The 22,149-nt window shown below is 38.8% G+C and overlaps 1 pseudogene; it reads left to right on the top strand.

Moving 5' to 3' along the window:
- LOC138889596 (uncharacterized) overlaps positions 1 to 22,149 on the top strand; it is a 61,848-nt pseudogene that overhangs the window by 1,383 nt on the left and 38,316 nt on the right.

Below are 22,149 nucleotides of genomic sequence, written 5' to 3'. Positions count from 1 at the left end.
TTTGCCGGCTGACTTTGTCATTTTGGATTGGGAAGTGGACTATGAGGTTCCTATTATCTTGGGTAGACCTTTCCTTGCAATGACGAAGGCATTGGTTGATGTTGAAGCGGGTGAGTTCACTCTCCGAGTGGGTGACGAAAAGGTCATTTTCCATGTTTGCAAGTCTATGAAGCAACCCAATAGCACCGAGGTGTGCTCATTTGTAGACCTTGTCACAACTGTGATTGTGGATGATACCAGTGCTATGATCAACGTGGAGGATCCTCTTGAGGCCGTACTATTAAATCTTGATGTCAATGAAGATGCAAGAAGGGTGGAGTATGTGAATGCCTTACATGGGATGGACTCTTATTCTTATGAGCCTAAAAAATTGTCTTTGGATCTTGAAAACCAGAAAACTCCACCAACAAAACCATCAATTGAGGATCCACCGGTGTTGGAGTTGAAACCACTTCCTCCACACCTCAGATATGAATTCTTGGGCTCAAACTCTACTTTACCAGTTATTCTTTCTTCTTGCCTTACTAACATGCAGGTTGAGGCCACTTTGGCGGTGCTTCAAAAGCGGAAAAGGGCAATTGGATGAACTCTAGCTGACATTCGGGAAATAAGCCCCGCATTTTGTATGCACAAAATTATATTGGAGGATGATGCAAAGCCTTCCTTGGAGCATCAAAGAAGATTGAACGAGGCTATGCAAGAAGTGGTGAAGAAAGAAGTGATCAAATGGTTGGATGCCGGGGTTGTGTACCCCATTTCTGATAGCTCATGGACTTCTCCGGTGCAATGTGTACCAGTCAAAGAGGGGCAGCTGTAAGCACGTGATTTTTGACCCTCCCCGAGGATTTTCACATTTTTTTAGCATAAATATGTAATTGGGTCTAATATAGCCATTTTAACTATTTTTACTTTATTTCGTTGCAAAAAGAAAAATTACAAAAAATATATATATAAATTTTAGTTTATGTATTTCTCATAAACTTGAAAAAATACAAAAATTGTACTTTATTTTGGTACTTTATATAAATTCGAAAATTACAAAAAAAATATAATTCTATTAATGTTTTGTAGTCATTTTAATTTTGGAAAAATACAAAAAAATATTACTTTATATTTTGTCTTTATTAAAAAATGAAAATCACAAAAAAATAGTTATATTAATATTTTTGTAGCTATTTTAAATCTTGAAAAATATTTAAAAAAGATATAGTTTTGTTTAAATATTAGTCTTATTTTTGGTAGTTATTTTGCTTGCATAGGACTAGTTAAGAAACGTCGTGTCCTTAATCAGGTCCGAGAAAAAGAATAAATATTCGGGTTCAAACTTACCCGCTTTTAGGCCTAATTTTCGGACCTAGCCCATAATAATCCGAGTACGCCACACGTGGGGAACACGGACGGAATCCCATACACGGGGAACCCCACCACGCGTGGGGAACACAAGCCTCGAACCCCACCACGCGTGGGGCTCATTTTTCTGGGCAAATGGGCACAAATACACGGATGGAAACATTTTGAAAGGAGACTTTGGAAAAGATTTTTGGAGAGAGTACTGTTCAATCATCTTCTTCCTTTTCCTAAAGGAACCAACGAAAAACCCTATGGTGAAAAAACAAAAACAAAAAGGGACTTTGGGAAATTTTTAAAACAGACTTTGAAAATTGGAGGAGGGGACTGTTCATCTTCCTCCTCCTTTTGAAAAACAGAAAAAAACCTAACAAAACCCTACCCCATGAACCACCGGCGACCATAACCCCACTCCCCCACGTCAAAGCACGACCACCACCAAACAGAAACCAATCGCAACCACTCCATCACCATCCAAACGCCACCTCCATCAGCTTCACTAGCCTCACGTCCGAAAACCACCAGTCCAAACACCACCCCCCACGACCCCTCGTTCTTTTGAGCAGCAACAATCACTGCTGCGTCGTCAACCACCATTGCCGCCCGCTACGAGCTCCAGCTCCATCTAAACCAACCTGTTGCTGCGTGCCAAGCAGCTGTGGCTGCGTTTCTGAGCAGCTGTCGCTGCGCGTCTTAGCCTTCGTCGTCATGGCCCATCGTCCACTGCCCGTCGACCACAAGTGACGCCCAGCACGCTCGCCACCACCCGTCGTGGCTTCTACCTCCTGCCTCACCCATCACTGCAATATAGAAATTGGTATGGTAATTTTCTGCCCATGTTTCACTGTATGCATTTTGCTTCATTTTTATGTTATGTTATTCTTGTTTATTTGATGTCATTTAATTAAGTTGGATTAGTTGTTCAATGACACAAGTTTGACGTTAATCTGTTCGCCCTTCCTTTTGCTTAGGTCATTCGGACAAAAAATTAGTATTAGTGCATGTTGTTACTACTCCCGAAAGACTCATTCGCTAAACTCCCTTTATTAAATTTTCTAACAAGTTATGGGATATTAATTGTAGAGAGGCTGTAGGGTTTAGTATTGTTAAAGGCATAAAAATGGTATTCCCTCTAAAAATAAAAAAAATAATAAAAAATAAAAAACGAGACAAGCTTCGCCAAATAAAAATGTACAGGTTGCGGAACCCTCACAAAATATATGTATTAAATACTCAGATTCCGGGATGGGCCGTTTAGCAAATTTCACGGCCCTACCCAAAATAAATGATACGCTAGTCGCTTTAGGCGCGCCTTTAATAATTTAATTTTCTTAAACTCGGGTGCACATTTATGTGACCCAAATCCAAATCTCAACGGAATCGAAATGTGGCTCTAATCACGGGTATATTGATTATGGCGTGGCTCGAGATGCATTTCCATGACGTTGCAAATTCTTTAATAATAAATGAGACGAGCCTCGACAAACAAAAAATGTAGAAGCTGTGGGGCCCTCTAAATGTATACATATTAAAAATACTTAGAATTCGGGACATGCCGTTTAGTAAATTTTACGGCCTTTCCCAAAAATAACAATACGTTAGTTGCTTTAGGCGCGTCTTAATAATTTATTTTTCTTAATTCGGGTGCACATTTATGTGACCCAAATCCAAATCTCAACTGAGTCGAGATATGTCAATAACTACGGGTGCATTGATGTAACGTGGTTCGAGATATATTTTCACGACGTTGCAATTCTCGTAAAAAATAATAATAAAAGCGGTCAAGAGTTTAAAACTTGCACATAGGTTTAACATGTACAAAATCAGATAATCAAGCCAAATATAACAGTTGAGCGACCGTGCTAGAACCACGGAACTCGGGAATGCCTAACACCTTCTCCCGGGTTAACAGAATTCCTTATCCGGATTTTTGGTACGCAGACCATAATATAGAGTCATTCTTTTCCTCGATTCGGGATTAAAATTGGTGACTTGGGACACCCTAAATCTCCCAAGTGGCGACTCTGAAATAATTAAACCAATCCCGTTTCGATTGTCCTTTAATTGGAAAAAACTCCCTTGCGCCCCCTCGGGGGTGCGGAAAAAGGAGGTGTGACAGCTCTGGCGACTCTGCTGGGGACTAATGACCCAGAACCACTGGTTCAGGGTTAGAAATTCGAGCTTAGATAAATTGTTATATTTGGTTTTATCTGTTTTTTACATGTTTGAGCCTAATGTGCTAAATGCTACTTTTACCGCTTTGATATTATTTGAACTGTATATAAACTGTGCCGAAACCCTTCTCTTCTTACCTCCGGGGATGTGCTTACTGGTTGAGACTCCCTATTCTGTTAGTGTCATACCCTAAATAAAAGAGGCTCGGAAAGTTTCTAAGCCGGCTGGCCTTTTGGTTCCCGGAAAGGAGCTCCTTCCTCAGCTCGAGTTGTCCGCTCGGGTACACTGTCTAGAACACCGACCCAGGTTTTTGAACCTAGTATAACAAAGCCACATGCCGGATCCCTAGTAGGAACGTTTATTTGCATCATGTGCATTTGACTTAGGGGACTCAACATAGGGGTTGGGTCCGTCTAGGACAAGCAACCTGAAAATAATAGACCATCTTTCGGCATCCTATGTGCTACATGTTGTATTTAGTCAAGGGCGAATGAGTCATTTGGTCATTTCCAGCATGATGTTATTTTAATCAAAGCATGGGGAACATTTGTGGAATCCAAGAAGCCTTGGAATTCCCTATGTCCCCCACGCTTGCTTTTTGGGAAAGCACATGGGGAACATTTGTGGAATCCAAGAAGTCTTGGAATTCCCCTATGTCCCCCACGCTTCATATGTTGGGAAAAGCGCATGGGGAGCATTTGCGGAATCCAAGAAGTCTTGGAAATCATTATGTCTCCCATGCCACATTTTTGAAAGAAATAATAAATATAAAAAATAAAAATACAAATAAAACAAAGCATGAAAATTCAAAAAGATTTTGTATGTTGTCATCATTTTCCACATATAAGAAAACCGTGAAAAAAGGAGAAAATAACAGCATAGAGAAAAAGTCCGAGTAGAGTCGAAGCTCCGCCGAAATTTTGAGAAAATGAAAAAAAATGTCTTATTAAGCTTGTTTTATTAGCAAGTCTTGTTTTGAAAAAATGTCAAAAAGTCCAAAAGTTTTATTATATTAAAAAAAAAGGGGAGTCGGACGTTGAAAGTGGTTTTATTATTGCAAATAAATATATGAAAAAATAAAAATAAAAATAAAATAAAATCCAAAAAGTTTTTCTTTATTTCCAAAAAATGTATATATATCTTTATCTTGTTGCAAGAACATTTGTCTTGCCAAAAGTTTTTAGAATCCCAAATTTCAAAACAAATAATCCAAAAATATTTTCCATTATTGACTTCTTTAGAAAGTCTTTCTAGTTGTTTCTTTTAAAAAAAAAAAAAAATATAAAAAAAAACAAATCCGAAAATATTTTGATTTCTTCTTTCAAAAATTGAAAAGAAAATTCAAAATTCAAAAAAATATATTTTAGAAGCATTTCTTATATTAAAGGTAAAATTCCAAAAAATATATTCTTTCTTTTTCTTTAGAATAAAAAATAATGCAAATGAAAATTCAAAAATATATCTTAGAAGTGTTTCTTTTAAAAAGAAAATCAATCAAAAATCAAAAAATATACTTCCTTTCTTCTTTTAAAGTAGTTCTTTCAAATTCAAAAAAAAAAGGTTAGTTCATCTACTTATTCTTGATTGCCCGAACTACGCGGGTTTGATTCTCACCGGATGTGAGATACATAGGCAACCCTCATCGGGTCCAATCCCACCTTTTTCTAAAAAAGCCAAAAAACAAATAATAATAATAATAATAAAAAATACATGTCAAATTTTAGTTTTTGTCATAAAGAAGTCGGGTGACGCTGTTTTATCAAGACATAGCCGAATGTTCCCGAAAGGGACGCCGGAAGGCTGACTTTGCATAAACAGCCACCTTTGGGTCATTTTAAGATTTGGTCCAGTTGACCCACACAGCCTTAAAAATCTTCGTCCCCGAGACGTTGACAGGCCGTGTTTGCAATATTGAGTTTCCTATTTTTGAAAAACAATAAAAGAGTCATAACTAAGTCAGGAGATGCTGTTTGTCATAAATAGCCGAATGTTCCCGAAAGGGACGCCGGAAGGCTGACTTTGCGTAAACAGCCACCTTTTGGGTCATGTCTAGGAGTTTGGTCCAGTTGACCCACACAGCCTTAAAAGGCTTCGTCCCCGAGACGTCGAAAGGCCGTGTTTGCAACACAAGGTTTTTATCGTAATTTGAAAAAAAAACAAAGAGTAAACGATCAGGTGAATGCCGTTTGGATGTTTAGTCAAAAAAAAAATGAAAAAATAAAATAAGCCGAGGCAGCTTCGGCCGCGTCTTAAACCGTTCTTGCCGAAATAGCCTTAGAGTATCTTTCAGTTGTCGAAAAGCTATTTTCGTAAAAGAATGGACAAGTTTGTAAAGTGTTGTAAAATAATCCTCCCCGGCCTCAAAATTCATGTGAAAGTTGGAAGGGGCTACATTTGCAAAAACAACCATTTGGTTAAAATTGGCAAACGGGGAAAGGAAGCTGGCCTTTTTGTTTTGAAGTTTGTAAACCTTTTGATTAAAATAGGCGGGTTGTTTGATTTTCAAGTTTGTAGGTCATCTTTAAACCTTTGAAACCCAGTTTGTTTTAATATGAAAGTGAAAAGAAAAAATGTTCATTATTGTTTATCTTTTATTGGTCCGAACTACGCAAGGTCTGATTCATGCGGGGTCATGATACGTAGGCAATCTCCATAAGATTCGACCACAACAAAAAAAAAAGCACAACAAAAACAAAAACAAAAGCAAAACAAAAAAAAAGAGAATGAAAAAAAGAAATGAAAAAAAAGAATGAAAAAAGAAAAAAATGAAAAAAAGACAGAAAAATGAAAAAAAGAGAAAAGAAAAAATCGAAAAAAAGAAAGAAAAAAAGAAAGAAAAAAAAGAAAATCGAAAAAAAGAAAGAAAAATGTTATTAATAATGAGGACTGACTGAGTCCGTTCCAACCTGTTGGTTTTGCAAGGAAAGTTAAGGTGGTTGGTTTGTGGTAAGCCGGACAATGACACCCAGAATCCTTCACTTGCATCTCATGATACACACTCTGCGGGGATTGGGCCTGATAGCAGAAGCACTTAAATCCTATCGGGAACTTGTTGACGGAGGTTGATGATATTGAAGCTGGCAATGGTCTTGACAATACTAATGCAAAGCTCAGTGGCTAAGATGCCAGTTTTGATAAAGTGGGAGGACGCTCCGTTCCTTGGTTAGAAAGAAAGAGGCATTTGGTGGTTTATTTTGTTGTCATTTCTGTTGTTCGGATTATTAAGATTGTAATTCGGATATTGTTTTGTGTCAATGTCTTTCCGCTTATCTTTCCGTTTTGTCATAGCGGTTTGTTTAAGTTTTGTCCAGGTTGTTTAGGATTTTATTCCGGTTTGTTTTTGTTTTTTTTCAAACCATTTCACCGGTAATCTAATGCAAAATCCGGTCTGCTATTATTTCCAGTTTTCTTTTGTTTAGTCCTTTTATCATTTTTATTCAACGTCGATTCTAGTGACATGACATGCGCACACACTTTGGGCCTAATCTTAAAAGTTAATCATAAAACCCCGAAAAGGTGATCAGACCATTTAAAGGAAATAAGGACGGTTGAGATTATTCAGAGCTCGAGTCATATGGAACTGGGGCAAGTAAAATATGAAGAAAAACCGTTAAAAGCAAGATTCGCCAAATTGGCATGAGGGTCGTTCATGATAATGAGAGTGTCGCCCAACGGTGCTTTAGAAAGGACCAATGAAAAAGCAAATGTTGAATATAATTGTCAAGTCCAGCACCATCGGAAGAGGCTATAAATCTATTGTTTAATTGTGTTGTTTGCACTTGGCATGTCTTGAAGACTGGAATGACGAAGGCATTTTGTTCTGCTACCCAAACACTCTATCCTTCGTTACCCCTTTTGAGCCTTATTTATTTTTCTTTCATACCCCTCGTTCGGAATCAGTAGCAACGAAGAAAAAAAATAGAGAAAGAAAGAAAACAACAACGAAAAAAAAAAGAAAAAAAAAGAGAAGAAGAAAAGAAAAGAAAAGAAAATTGATAACAAAGAAAGAAAAGAAAATCAAACGAAAAAGAGGAATTGGGAACTACGTTTGACCTGATTCCTCAAAGAGGATACGTAGGCGCTTCACGGCTCGGTCATAGTTTTGAAAAATTAAAAAAAAAATCAATTAAAATATCCCCAAGCAATAAACTGGGGCAAAAGTTGCGTTTGTTGTAAATAAATCTAATTCCGAAGGTTGTAATTAATAACCCAAAACTAATGCATTTTTTGAGCCTTTAATACCCTTTTATTTCTAGCCCTATCCAAAACCCACATTACGGTCCAAAGAAAGACCTTCTGATCAGTCTTAAAAAGATGTCAAGTCAGACAAATGAGAGTCTTACCGGTGTACATAACACTCTGTTCCACAACAGAAAGGGCTCTAATCCCCGGCAGAAAGAGTCATACCGGCGACACTCCAAATCCCCCAGCTGGAAAGTGATACAAATGAGAGAGTCTTATCGGTGAAAATCTTCACGGACACCATAAGACGATGAAAGCTAAGAGAAAAACCAAAATGAGAGAGGCTTGATAGTGAAAACCCTTCGGGCACTACAAGTCGAATAAGATTGGGAATCAGATGGGGAATCGCCAATTGAAGATCTTGAAAGATGATTGACGGTAGAGGATAGGCCACATACGCATGTCATGGCCATTAGAGTCGGTATCTGCGTTTGATAGATTTTTATTTATAGTTTCTTTTGTAAAAGAGTCATCGTTTCCTTTGTCTTGTATTTTGTTTCTCTTATCTTTCTCCTTTCATAGAAAACCCCCCGATAGAGTCTGTCTAGTCAGAACAAGTATGAAATGACTTCAAATATGCCATCAGCTTTTCAAGATGAGATCTGACTAGTACATCCAAATGGTATAGTCAGCAAGGAACAAGCGCGAGGCCAGTGTCAATAAAGATATCCCCAGCAAAAGGGAATTGACAAAAGGATTGACGAGCGTCAAGAGGGATATCCTTGCCAAAACCAAGGTTATAAACCTCAAAGACAAGGCCCGTGAACAAAGCAAGGAGAGCAGTGAGCATGATTTGGCGAAATCCATACTAGACTAAAAGGTCGGGGAAATGCCAGTTTCCAAGCTATGCCACAAAAGAAGAGGGATATCCCCAGCAGGAAGGGATTATCCCCAGCACATAATATCATCCCCAACAAGTCGTGGAGCACAGCGCAATGAAGGAGAAAGGGAAAGCAATCCCAATAGGAGTATCACAGCCAACCACCATGTTTTAAACTAACAAATTTTGTTTGATTTGAAGCAGGTAAAGGAAATGGCATTGATGCCAGAACTGCATGCCACAAGGGATATTATCAAACTGGGGCAGAAAATTTTCCTTCCATTTAGAAAATTTTCTGGAAGTCAGGTACCCCCAGCTGATAACATTTTACCCAACAGTGTTATCCCTAGCAGGTAAGTAAATAATTCCCCAACAATGTTATCCCTAGCAGTTGCGAGGAGTCCAACACAAGGTTGGAAAGTCGGTATCCTCAGCGGTTCCTTTCGGGGAAAGGCAAAACGACTCTCAAGGGAGGTAGTCTTCGAAGGAAGAAGCTATGCAAAAAAAAAAAAAGAAGAATAATAATTAAAAAAGCAAAACAAAAAAGAATAATAATAATGAAAAAAACAAAAAAAAAAAGGAAAAAAAGGGGGTAAAAAGTCATCCCCATCTAAATAATCCCCAACAGTTTCGAGGGAGGACAACACAGGTAAGTAAATAATTAAAAAAAAAAAGAGAAAGCGAAGGTTTCATTAATAGGAGACGCACTTCCTAGTTTGAAATCGTTAGAGTTCTACCCATAGGAGATGCATTTCCTCCTAAGTTCGTTTTAGTTGCACCCATAGGAGATGCATTTCCTCCTAAGTTTTAGTTTTACCCATAGGAGATGCATTTCCTCCTAAGATTGTTTTAGTTTCGCCTCATAGGAGATGCATTTCCTCCTAAAATCTTAGTCCGATGAATCTTTCTCCTAAGATAACCAAAAAACAAAAAATGACCTAGTCTGATGAACCTTCTCCTAGGATCAAAATCTTAGTCTGACGAATTTTTCTCCTAAGATAGAGACCTAGTCTGACGAACCTTCTCCTAGGATCCAAATCTTAGTCTGATGAATCTTTCTCCTAAGATACCAAAAAACAAGACCTAGTCTGATGAACCTTCTCCTAGGATCAAAATCTTAGTCCGATGAATTTTTCTCCTAAGATAACCAAAAACAAAAAATGACCTAGTCTGATGAACCTTCTCCTAGGATCAAAATCTTAGTCTGACGAATTTTTCTCCTGAGATAGAGACCTAGTCTGACGAACCTTCTCCTAGGATCAAAATCTTAGTCTGATGAATCTTTCTCCTAAGATACCAAAAAACAAGACCTAGTCTGATGAACCTTCTCCTAGGATCAAAATCTTAGTCTGACGAATTTTTCTCCTAAGATAGAGACCTAGTCTGACGAAGTCTGATGAACCTTCTCCTAGGATCAAAATCTTAGTCTGACGAATTTTTCTCCTAAGATAGAGACCTAGTCTGATGAACCTTCTCCTAGGATCAAAATCTTAGTCTGACGAATTTTTCTCCTAAGATAGAGACCTAGTCTGACGAACCTTCTCCTAGGATCAAAATCTTAGTCTGATGAATCTTTCTCCTAAGATAACCAAAAAACGAAAATGACCTAGTCTGATGAACCTTCTCCTAGGATCAAAATCTTAGTCCGATGAATTTTTCTCCTAAGATAGAGACCTAGTCTGACGAACCTTCTCCTAGGATCCAAATCTTAGTCTGATGAATCTTTCTCCTAAGATACCAAAAATAGAGACCTAGTCTGACGAACCTTCTCCTAGGATCCAAATCTTAGTCTGATGAATCTTTCTCCTAAGATACCAAAAACAAAAAATGACCTAGTCTGACGAACCTTCTCCTAGGATCAAAATCTTAGTCCGATGAATTTTTCTCCTAAGATAGAGACCTAGTCCGATGAACCTTCTCCTAGGATCCAAATCTTAGTCTGATGAATCTTTCTCCTAAGATACCAAAAACAAAAAATGACCTAGTCTGACGAACCTTCTCCTAGGATCAAAATCTTAGTCTGATGAATTTTTCTCCTAAGATAGAGACCAAGTCCGATGAACCTTCTCCTAGGATCAAAACCTTAGTCCGATGAATTTTTCTCCTAAGATAGAGACCTAGTCTGACGAACCTTCTCCTAGGATCCAAATCTTAGTCTGATGAATCTTTCTCCTAAGATGCTAAAAAAAATGTTTTGAAAAATAAAAATTAAAAAAAAAAAAACGTTTGAAAAATAAAAGAGTCATTTTCCTAAATCCAGGCGCCCACCTGTATAACGAAAGGAATACATTTCAGTCTTTACTTTCAAGTGTTGAAATTGGGAGCCCGCCCATAATAACAGAGGCATACATTCAGTTTTTACTTTCAAGTGTTGAAGTTGGGAGCCCGCCCAGATAACAGAGGCATACATTTCAGTCTTTACTTTTCAAGTGTTGAAATTGGGAGCCCGCCCATAATAACAGAGGAATACATTCAGTCTTTACTTTCAAGTGTTGAAATTGGGAGCCCGCCCATAGAACAGAGGCATACATTCCAGTCTTTAAATTTCTTGTCAGGCGCCCACCTACATAACGAGTGGAATACTTTTCAGTCTTTAAATTTCTTGTCAGGCGCCCACCTACATAACGAGTGGAATACTTTTCAGTCTTTAAATTTCTTTTCAGGCGCCCACCTGTATAACAAGAGGAATACTTTTTAGTCCTATATTGCAGATTTTGGAAATCAGTAACCCCACCGGAAGGTAGAAGGTTACAACAGGAATCCCCAGCTCCGGGAAGCAGAAGGCTACAACAAAAATCCCCAGCATTCAACCAAGTTATAAATAGCAGAAGCTCGCCTCAAGAATGCGAGTCAACATCTGAGATGGTCGACAAAAGCTGGACACAACAAAAAGAAAAAAAGAAAAAGAAAAAAATGAATGAATCCGAAGCACGGATGTGGAGAACAGATGTGATCTGCTCAAGAACTAGCGCCTACAACTAGCAAGTATCAAGGTTCAAATCCAAAGTCTGTATGAAGCACCATTCAAGACTCAAGATCAAGTTTCAGAAGACTTAGAGATAGGAATCCTTGTAACTAGTAGCTGATAGGTTTAGTTAGTCTTTTTCAGTTATCATTTTTTTGTTGTAATGACAGGACCGCGGACCGGAACTTCAACGGAACGGCACCTCGATCGGCTCTTCACCTCGGTACACTTTACCATCTCTCGCATTTTCGAACTACACGTGGCTTGATTCCTGTATAACCAAGGATATGTAGGCAGCTCAGATACCAGGGCTCGGTCACATTCCCTTTTTTCCCTAGTGTGGTCCCTCCAAATAATGGTCGGGTCAAAAACATGTCTAGTCGTTCTTTGTCGGAAAACTCTTCGTGTTTCCAGTCAAAGAGGGGCAGCTGTAAGCACGTGATTTTTGACCCTCCCCGAGGATTTTCACATTTTTTTAGCATAAATATGTAATTGGGTCTAATATAGCCATTTTAACTATTTTTACTTTATTTCGTTGCAAAAAGAAAAATTACAAAAAAATATATATAAATTTTAGTTTATGTATTTCTCATAAACTTGAAAAAATACAAAAATTGTACTTTATTTTGGTACTTTATATAAATTTGAAAATTACAAAAAAATATAATTCTATTAATGTTTTGTAGTCATTTTAATTTTGGAAAAATACAAAAAAATATTACTTTATATTTTGTCTTTATTAAAAAACGAAAATCACAAAAAATAGTTTTATTATTATTTTTGTAGCTATTTTAAATCTTGAAAAATATTTAAAAAAGATATAGTTTTGTTTAAATATTAGTCTTATTTTTGGTAGTTATTTTGCTTGCATAGGACTAGTTAAGCAACGTCGTGTCCTTAATCAGGTCCGAGAAAAAGAATAAATATTCGGGTTCAAACTTACCCGCTTTTAGGCCTAATTTTCGAACCTAGCCTATAATAATCCGAGTACGCCACACGTGGGGAACACGGACGGAATCCCATACACGGGGAACCCCACCACGCGTGGGGAACACAAGCCTCGAACCCCACCACGCGTGGGGCTCATTTTTCTGGGCAAATGAGCACAAATACACGGACGGAAACATTTTGAAAGGAGACTTTGGAAAAGATTTTTGGAGAGAGTACTGTTCGATCATCTTCTTCCTTTTCCTAAAGGAACCAACGAAAAACCCTATGGTGAAAAAACAAAAACAAAAAGGGACTTTGGGAAAATTTTAAAACAGACTTTGAAAATTGGAGGAGGGGACTGTTCATCTTCCTCCTCCTTTTGAAAAACAGAAAAAAACCTAACAAAACCCTACCCCATGAACCACCGGCGACCATAACCCCACTCCCCCACGTCAAAGCACGACCACCACCAAACAGAAACCAATCGCAACCACTCCATCACCACCCAAACGCCACCTCCATCAGCTTCACTAGCCTCACGTCCGAAAACCACCAGTCCAAACACCACCCCCCATGACCCCTCGTTCTTTTGAGCAGCAACAATCACTGCTGCGTTGTCAACCACCATTGCCGCCCGCTACGAGCTCCAGCTCCATCTAAACCAACCTGTTGCTGCGTGCCAAGCAGCTGTGGCTGCGTTTCTGAGCAGCTGTCGCTGCGCGTCTTAGCCTTCGTCGTCATGGCCCATCGTCCACTGCCCGTCGACCACAAGTGACGCCCAGCATGCTCGCCACCACCCGTCGCGGCTTCTGCCTCTTGCCTCACCCATCACTGCCCGTCGACACTACATCCAAACCACCAGCCCACGGCCATTTCTTCTCCTTCGTCGTAAAAAAAAAAAAAACTAGTCTGACGATCCTCCATTAAATCCGGCCATCGCTGCTGTTCCGTTCAGCCCCCTCACGCCCAAATGACCGCCTGGAAAAGTCAGTTGTAGCCATGACTCATTTTTAGTCCGTTCGTGTTCGAGTTTCTGGCGCGAGTTATTCCGTCCGAGCTTTGATAACCTTTTCTATGGTTTCCCGGTAGAGGTTGTCCGTAGAGGTCGATGTTGAGGGCTGTTCCGTGGCTCTATCCGTCTCTGTTTGTTCAGGTAAGTAAACTTCAAGCATTAGACAAGGAAATGTTACGGAATGTTCAAAAATGCAATATAGAAATTGGTATGGTAATTTTCTGCCCATGTTTCACTGTATGCATTTTGCTTCATTTTTATGTTATGTTATTCTTGTTTATTTGATGTCATTTAATTAAGTTGGATTAGTTGTTCTATGACACAAGTTTGACGTTAATCTGTTCGTCCTTCCTTTTGCTTAGGTCATTCGGACAAAAAATTAGTATTAGTGCATGCTGTTACTACTCCCGAAAGACTCATTCGCTAAACTCCCTTTATTAAATTTTCTAACAAGTTATGAGATATTAGTTGTAGAGAGGCTGTAGGGTTTAGTATTGTTAAAGGCATAAAAATGGTATTCCCTCTAAAAATAAAAAAAATAATAAAAAATAAAAAACGAGACAAGCTTCGCCAAATAAAAATGTACAGGTTGCGGAACCCTCACAAAATATATGTATTAAATACTCAGATTCCGGGATGAGCCGTTTAGCAAATTTCGCGGCCCTACCCAAAATAAATGATACGCTAGTCGCTTTAGGCGCGCCTTTAATAATTTAATTTTCTTAAACTCGGGTGCACATTTATGTGACCCAAATCCAAATCTCAACGGAATCGAAATGTGGCTCTAATCACGGGTATATTGATTATGGCGTGGCTCGAGATGCATTTCCATGACGTTGCAAATTCTTTAATAATAAATGAGACGAGCCTCGACAAACAAAAAATGTAGAAGCTGTGGGGCCCTCTAAATGTATACATATTAAAAATACTTAGAATTCGGGACATGCCGTTTAGTAAATTTACGGCCTTTCCCAAAAATAACAATACGTTAGTTGCTTTAGGCGCGTCTTAATAATTTATTTTTCTTAATTCGGGTGCACATTTATGTGACCCAAATCCAAATCTCAACTGAGTCGAGATATGTCAATAACTACGGGTGCATTGATGTAACGTGGTTCGAGATATATTTTCACGACGTTGCAATTCTCGTAAAAAATAATAATAAAAGCGGTCAAGAGTTTAAAACTAGCACATAGGTTTAACATGTACAAAATCAGATAATCAAGCCAAATATAATAGTTGAGCGACCGTGCTAGAACCACGGAACTCGGGAATGCCTAACACCTTCTCCCGGGTTAACAGAATTCCTTATCCGTATTTCTGGTACGCAGACTGTAATATGGAGTCATTCTTTTCCTCGATTCGGGATTCAAATTGGTGACTTGGGACACCCTAAATCTCCCAAGTGGCGACTCTGAAATAAATAAACCAATCCCGTTTCGATTGTCCTTTAATTGGAAAAAACTCCCTTCGCCCCCCGCGGGTGCGGAAAAAGGAGGTGTGACAGTGGTAACCAATGACAACAATGAACTTATTCCTACTCGGACAGTCACAGGTTGGAGGGTTTGCATGGACTACCGGAAGCTAAACAAGGTGACCTGAAAGGACCATTTCCCATTGCCATTCCTTGACCAAATGCTTGATCGTCTCGCGGGGCATGCTTTTTATTGCTTTTTGGATGGGTACTCGGGGTATAATCAAATCTTAATTGCCCCGGAGGACCAAGAGAAGACCACCTTTACTTGTTCGTATGGAACATTCTATTTCTCTCGGATGCCGTTCGAATTATGTAATGCTCCGGCGACATTCCAAAGATGCATGATGGCTATTTTCACCGACATGGTGGTGTGAGCACGTGATTTTTGCCCTACAAGAACTACTCCAAAAAATTCAAAATAAAATAGTTTTGTGTTATTTTGGATAATTATTTGTATTTTGTCTGTGAATGTTTATTCTATTTTAATTAATGAAAAATACAAAAAAAATTATATGTGTTGCATCTGCATTTACAATTTAGGATTAATTAAACAGTAATTTGTTTTACGAAAATGAAAAATCAAAAAAATAACGCACTTCGCATTTTTAGTGTCTAATGTCAAATTGTGTGATTATCTTTGTATTTAATTTTGTGTGATAAATATTATTAAGGGTTAATTAGTATTTTCTAAGTTAATTTTGGTTTTACAATTTAATTTAGAACTTTTGGTAATTAAGAATTAAAAAAGAAAGAAAAGGAAGAAATGAAAGAAAGAGTTGATAAACTCGGACCAGGCCAATTTTTTCTACAGGCCCAAACAATATGTCTGCAGGCCCAGTCCGAATATCCCTTTTACCCGGTCCAACCGACCTGGCAATACGAAGTCCAAACGACGTCGAATCTGTCACGTCCAATCTCAGCCGTACATCCCAATCCATCAACGGCCAAGATCATCTCTCCCTTACCCGTTCCTATACCCGCCTCGACCCCGTTACTACCAAACGTCCCCGTTTTGATCAACAAATCAATTGTGTTCGTTGGATTCCCATCATCCAACGGCTAAAATCAATTGATTAAACTCTAACCTATCAGACCCCCTCCCAATCCCCTACCCCTCTCATTTCCAAACCCCCCCTCAGTCGTCTCTTTTAGAGACGAACCAAATGACCCACCAAACCCTAGCCGCCCTCGTTCCCTTCGCCTGAAAACCCAGCGGCCTGAGGACCGATAACCCTCAAATTCACACCCTGAACCTTCTAACCACCCTCAACACAAATCCCTACCCCTTTAACCTCGAATCATCCCGGTTTGTTTCGAATCTTCAATCGAAGATTCGAGCAAAACCCTAAACCTACCCAACCAGTCCCAAGTTCACACCCTAGCTCCACCTGACCTCCCTCGTTCCCAAACCACCCCTACTTTGGCTCGAATCTTGCTAGAACTGGTCGAATTTTAAATCGATTGAAGAACCCTAGAGAGCCAAAACCTGGAACCTATCCGAGTAAAGGGGAAATTTGAGGTTCTTAATCGACTTTAGTCGAGTGTTTTCAGTCGAGAACACTCGATTGAGGTCCGTTTGGACCTCAAAAGTTCGAGTCGAAGTTTAAAATGGGAACTGTTTGGAGTTTAGCCTGTAATTTTGAGGTATTTTTCTTCTTTTTCTTTTCTATTTTTGTTATTGTTTATCTGCTTAAGCTTCATTGTATTTCATCATCTTTTCGATTTATTTCTCTCTTCTCTTTCGGACCTTTTTTCTGGTCCAGTTTTTTTCTCATGTGGTTGATTGGCATATGTTGAATCGATTGAGTGTGTTTGTCCTTTAGTTTGGTTGTAAAAGTCAGTGTCCGTAATGTTCTTGTACAAAAACTGTGTCTAGTCCTGTAATTGGTTACTAGTATTACTAGTTCAAATGGTCTCATTTTCTGTGATGTTTGGCTCCTTGTTTTTGTTGTTCATCATTTTACATATAAATTCAGTTTATTTTCGTCCAGTATGTTACAGTATTTCATTCATTTTTGTTTAGTTTAGAGTTGTGAATATAGTTAGTCATTCCCACGTAATGTGTCAATCATAGTTGGAAGTTTAACCTGGTTATGTTCAAATATGTTTTGTCCTAATTCGTTGGCCTTCATTTGGATACCATTTGATCTAATCTGAGTTCTAAGTTTGAACTGCTAAGTGAATTTGAATTAAATTGGTTATAGCTGCTGTAGTTTGGTGATCAATTAGGAATCAGCTTAGTTATTTGATTAGGGAATGAGTTATAGCCGATAGGTTTTGGGTACAGATTGAAAGGGGATTGGGTAGGACAATAATTTCAGTAAGTTTAGGGGGGTAATTTGGGAATTGAAAACTTGAAGAAATGGGTAGTTTGAGTGTTCTATCCACTAAGTACTAATGTACCATAAAAATAATGTATTTGTTTAATAATTAGTGGGGAACACAACATATTGCTATGGGGGGTAATGATAAAAGTTAAAGGGATGCACATGGGAGGGAATAAACAGGCTGAAAAGTGCAAAATTTTAAAAAAAAGAGTTTAAACATTGGTCTTTAAAAGGGGAAGACCTAAGAGAAGAAGAGGGGGATTTTGTTTGGACAGAGTTAGGAAGTTTTTGAGAGTTTTTTTTAAAAGGCAGTCTTAGACAGCATTTTAAAAGCTAAGGCATTCAGCTTTTTAGAGTTCTGGAGATTTTAAGAACAGAAAAACCAAAAATATATTGTTTCATTGCATTCATAGGTGTAATTCGAATTCTGGACAGAGTTAAAGGGGGTTGGCTTTTGAAATTAGACTCAAAGGTGACACAAAAAGAATATCAAGAAATATAGAAAAAAAAAGCAATTAGTCCTCTTAGGTTCTGCATTTGATCCTTCTTTAATCAGTAAAAAAATAGCATTGCAAGTTTGAAGTAAAGTGCCTGATTTTCAATTGTTGGGGTGTAGTTTCCAGTTTCAAGCGTGTTTATTGGAGTGTTTGAGATTCACTCGTTGGTTTTCTTGTTGAGTTAGAGGTCCAATTAGTTTCCCGGAGTTATTTGTTGTTGCTGTTTGGTTTCACAACTGGTTATGAGTTGTGGTCAAGTGTTTTACTGATTTGAAACCGGGTTTGGAGCTTTTTCTGAATTCCAATTTGTTGTCTGCTGGTGTTATTTGCTGCTATTGTTGTTTGCTGTGCTGTACTGCTACTGACTTCCTCTTTATTCTTCTGTTCACTCCAATCCAGGTACACAACTAAGCTCAATTTGATGTAGCCTTGAGATGTAAACATGAAATGGAAGTGCTCGGGCCCTTAATTATTTGATGTTGTATCTGTAGCTCAGTAGATATAGATGATAAGTAGTTGTATAGTCCAATTTGATCTATAACTCAATGAAATGTAGACTGTGAAGTTTGTACCTAATTAGGACTGTTTAAACTGTTAATTCGTGTTCATTAGTTGTAGACTTAGTATAGTTTAGTACTGATTTCAGTTAACATTGAGTTAAAAATCGGATATCAGTATTGTTTGGACCTACAATTAATTCAGAATTCAATATGTGGTGCTTATTCTGATTTCAGGTTAAACGCGCTTTTAAAACAGCCTAACATGCTAGTTATTGATGTCCTATCCTTTGTTCGTTAAGCTCACTATTTCAACGTAGGAACAAGTAATTGCATGTTAATGGTTAATATCAATAGTCCACTTGAATTCGAATCAGTTAACTTATTCATGAATGTTAGCAGAATCAAATAACCGAGTCGTGTAGTTCAAAACTCGATCCAGCATATGGATTGGGTTCTTTGGACCTAAAGTTGAAATGACATTTGGTCTACTAATATTCAATTGATAGACTATAGGATTTTCTAATATTAACTAATTAGGGCCCCCTTTTATTTATTTCTTTAGAGACAAATAAATAGAAGAATAATAGTCATTTTAGGATTAGCCTTTAAATAATAAATGAGACGAGCCTCGCCAAATAAAATGCATAAGTTGCGGGGCCCTCAGTAAATATTGCGTTTAAATACTTTAGATTTCGGGATGGACCATCTAATGAATTTCACGGCTTTCCTCAACATAATAATGCGCTAGTCACTTTAGGCGTGCTTTTAATAAATTACTTTCTTAAACTCGTGTGCACATTTATGTGACCCAAATCCAAATCTCAACGGAGTCAAAATGTGTCAATAACCACGGGTGCATTGATGTGACGTGGTTCGAGACGTGTTTTCACGACGTTGCAATTCTCTCTTTACATAACAACAATAAAAGCGGGAAAGAGTTAAAATTTGCACACAGGTCCAACATGTATAAAATCAGATAAATAAGCCGAATATGACAGTTGAGCGACCGTGCTAGAACCACGGAACCCGGGAATGCCTAACACCTTCTCCTGGGTTAACAGAATTCCTTACTCAAATTTTTGGTTCGCGGACTGTAATACAGAATCAATCTTTTCCTCGATTCGGGATTCAACCGGTGACTTGGGACACCATAAACCTCCCAAGTGGCGACTCTGAATTAAATAATAAACCCCCTTTCGATTGTCCTTTAATTGGAAAAAACTTCCTTATGCCCCTGCGGGCGCAGGTAAAAAGGAGGTGTGACAGATCTAGCGACTCTACTGGGGATAACACTCATAACTTCTGGTTCAGGGTTTAGAATTCGAGCTTAGATGAATTGTTATATTTGACTTTATCTATTATTTGATCTTATTACATGTTTGGGCCTAAGGTGCTAAATGTTGCTTTTACCGCTTTGATATCATCTTAACTGTATATAAACTGCTACGAAATCCTTCTCTTCTCATCTTCGGGGATGTGCTCGCTGGTCGAGACTCCCTATTCTGTTAGTGTCATACCTTGAAATAAGAAAGAGGCTCAGATAAGTTACTAAGCCGGATGGCCTTTTGGTTCCCGGTATGTAGCCCCCCCTCGGCTCGAGTTGTCCGCTCGAGTACACAGTCTAGAACGTATACCCAGGTTTTGAACCTAGAATAACTTAGCCTCATGCCGGATCCCTAGTAGGAACATTTGTTTGCATCACGTGCATTTGACTTTGGAGGCTCAACACAAGGGTTAGGTCTGTCTAGGACAGGTGTACCAAAAATGGAAAAGACCATGCTGATGCATCTTACTTGCTACTTGTGCATTTATCTGCTTCGGACTTGCATGCTGACCGACTTTTTGAAAAATAGAGGAAAGATAAATAGCAGTATGAGGGTAAAGAGAATTAATCGCCTGTTTTGAAAACCAATGTCCAAATGGTGTCGAAACTCTACCAAATTTTTTAGAAAATGGAAAAAAGAAAAAAGAGTCTTGTTTTCAAAAATAGTTTGTTTATCTGCCCGAACTACACTGGTTTGATTCTCACAGGGCGTGAGATACGTAGGCAACCCTTATCGGGTCTAACCTCTCCCTTTTGCAAAAATAGCCAAAAAAATGTCAAAATTTTAAATTTTTCGTCATAAATAAGTTAGGTGATGCCATTCTTGTAAAAATAGTCGAATGTCCCTAAAAAGACGCCAGAAGGCTGTTTTTGCGAGAACAACCACCTTTGGTCATTTTCAAGGTTTTTGTTCGACACAGCCTTTAAATCTTCTTCGAAGTGCTGAAAGGCCGTATTATTAAGACTAGAGTTTTATTTAAAGGTGTGTCAATTTTAGTTTATTCTTTCTTTGAGTCCAATAAGTCTTAATCACCCCAAACAAATATGCAGAATGAGCACGGGTCCAAGTCTGCCGGTAACAGTTAGGAGCAATATCCCTTTAGAGTTGCGCTTGCGGTGGGAGGATTTGAAAAAATTAGAGCGAGATAAGATCAAACTACATCTGGGAGGTCTCACCAGTTTGTTAAACGTTTGACCCAGATGTGACATCATAAAGGCTTTGGTTATATTTTGAGACCCGACCCACAATGTATTCCACTTCTCAGATTTTGAACTCACCCCAACCTTAGAAGAGGTAGCAGGTTATATGGACATTGCTGAGGGGCTAAGGCACAAATATCTGATTGCTCCAAGAGCCATCAATGCGCACAAGTTCATGGATCTACTGAAGATAAGCAAGGGAGGCCCGTACTCTGAGTTGGATAGGGGTTTTTCTACTCTGCAGTTCATATACCAGAGGTATGGGCATATAGGAGGGTTCGGCGATCCAAAAAGCGGGGTTTGCAGCAAAAGGAATCGGACAAAATAGGATGAACATAGGCGGTTCGCCTTCATGGTAGCGTTCTTGGGCATTGTGGTGTTTCCCCGGAAAGACAGAAATATTGATTTAAAGGTGGCGGGAGTCATCAAAACCCTGATTACCAATAACAAAAGCACGCTTGCCCCTATGATAGTATCCGAGATGTACCGAGCTCTCACAGCTTGTAAAGCCAGGGCAGATTTCTTCGAGGGGTGCAGTTTGTTATTGCAGATGTGGATGATCGAGCACTTGTGTCATCATCCTCAGTACATGAGCTATAGATCTATAGACAAAAGCTGCAGTAAAGAATATAACAAGAGGGTTTCAGGGCTCAGATTGCCGGAAGGGTTTGAAGACTGGGTATCCTATCTCTGTGCCGTCACCGCGGAACAAATAGATTGGACATTGGGTTCGCTTCCTGTTGAAGAAATTGTGTATTTGCCCGCCACTGGTCCTTACTTCCTCTTAATGGGATTATGAGGTATTCAACCTTATGCGCCTTACCGGGTGATGAGACAATTGGGAAGATGTCAGGTGGTACACCCAGACGAAGATCTCAGTGTTTATGCAGTCGAGGTTAGCAACGACGACCAATTTCATGAAAAGAGCGTTCGTTATATATGGAGCGAATGCCAGTATTTGCCGGCAAATACTCGAGTGTGTGACCTATCTAGAGGCGAAGTCTCACCTGCTTATCTCGCCTGGTATAGGAAGAAGAGCATTGCAAGAGACGAGCCAGAACGACCAACCAAAAGATCTCACTTCCAAGATTTTGCCGAGTCATCATAAGAACAGTGGGGTTGGCTTGCAAAAGAAGAAAACTACATGACAGAAATAGGCAAGCTGAAACAACAGATTAGGGACCTGGAGTTTGAAAACAGTGTGCAAGCTGTTGCCGAAATAGGGGAAAAGAACAAATTGGCCCAAGAAAATAGGGCGCTGAAGTCCTAAACCCGACAAATAAGAAAAGATGCTGACAACCAACAAAGGAGTCGGTCAGACAAAAGGTTGATA

This window comes from Nicotiana sylvestris, chromosome 4 (assembly GCF_000393655.2).
Source record: "Nicotiana sylvestris chromosome 4, ASM39365v2, whole genome shotgun sequence".
In the NCBI taxonomy this organism is placed as follows: Eukaryota; Viridiplantae; Streptophyta; class Magnoliopsida; order Solanales; family Solanaceae; genus Nicotiana; species Nicotiana sylvestris.
This window is presented reverse-complemented; position numbering and strand designations above follow the sequence as displayed.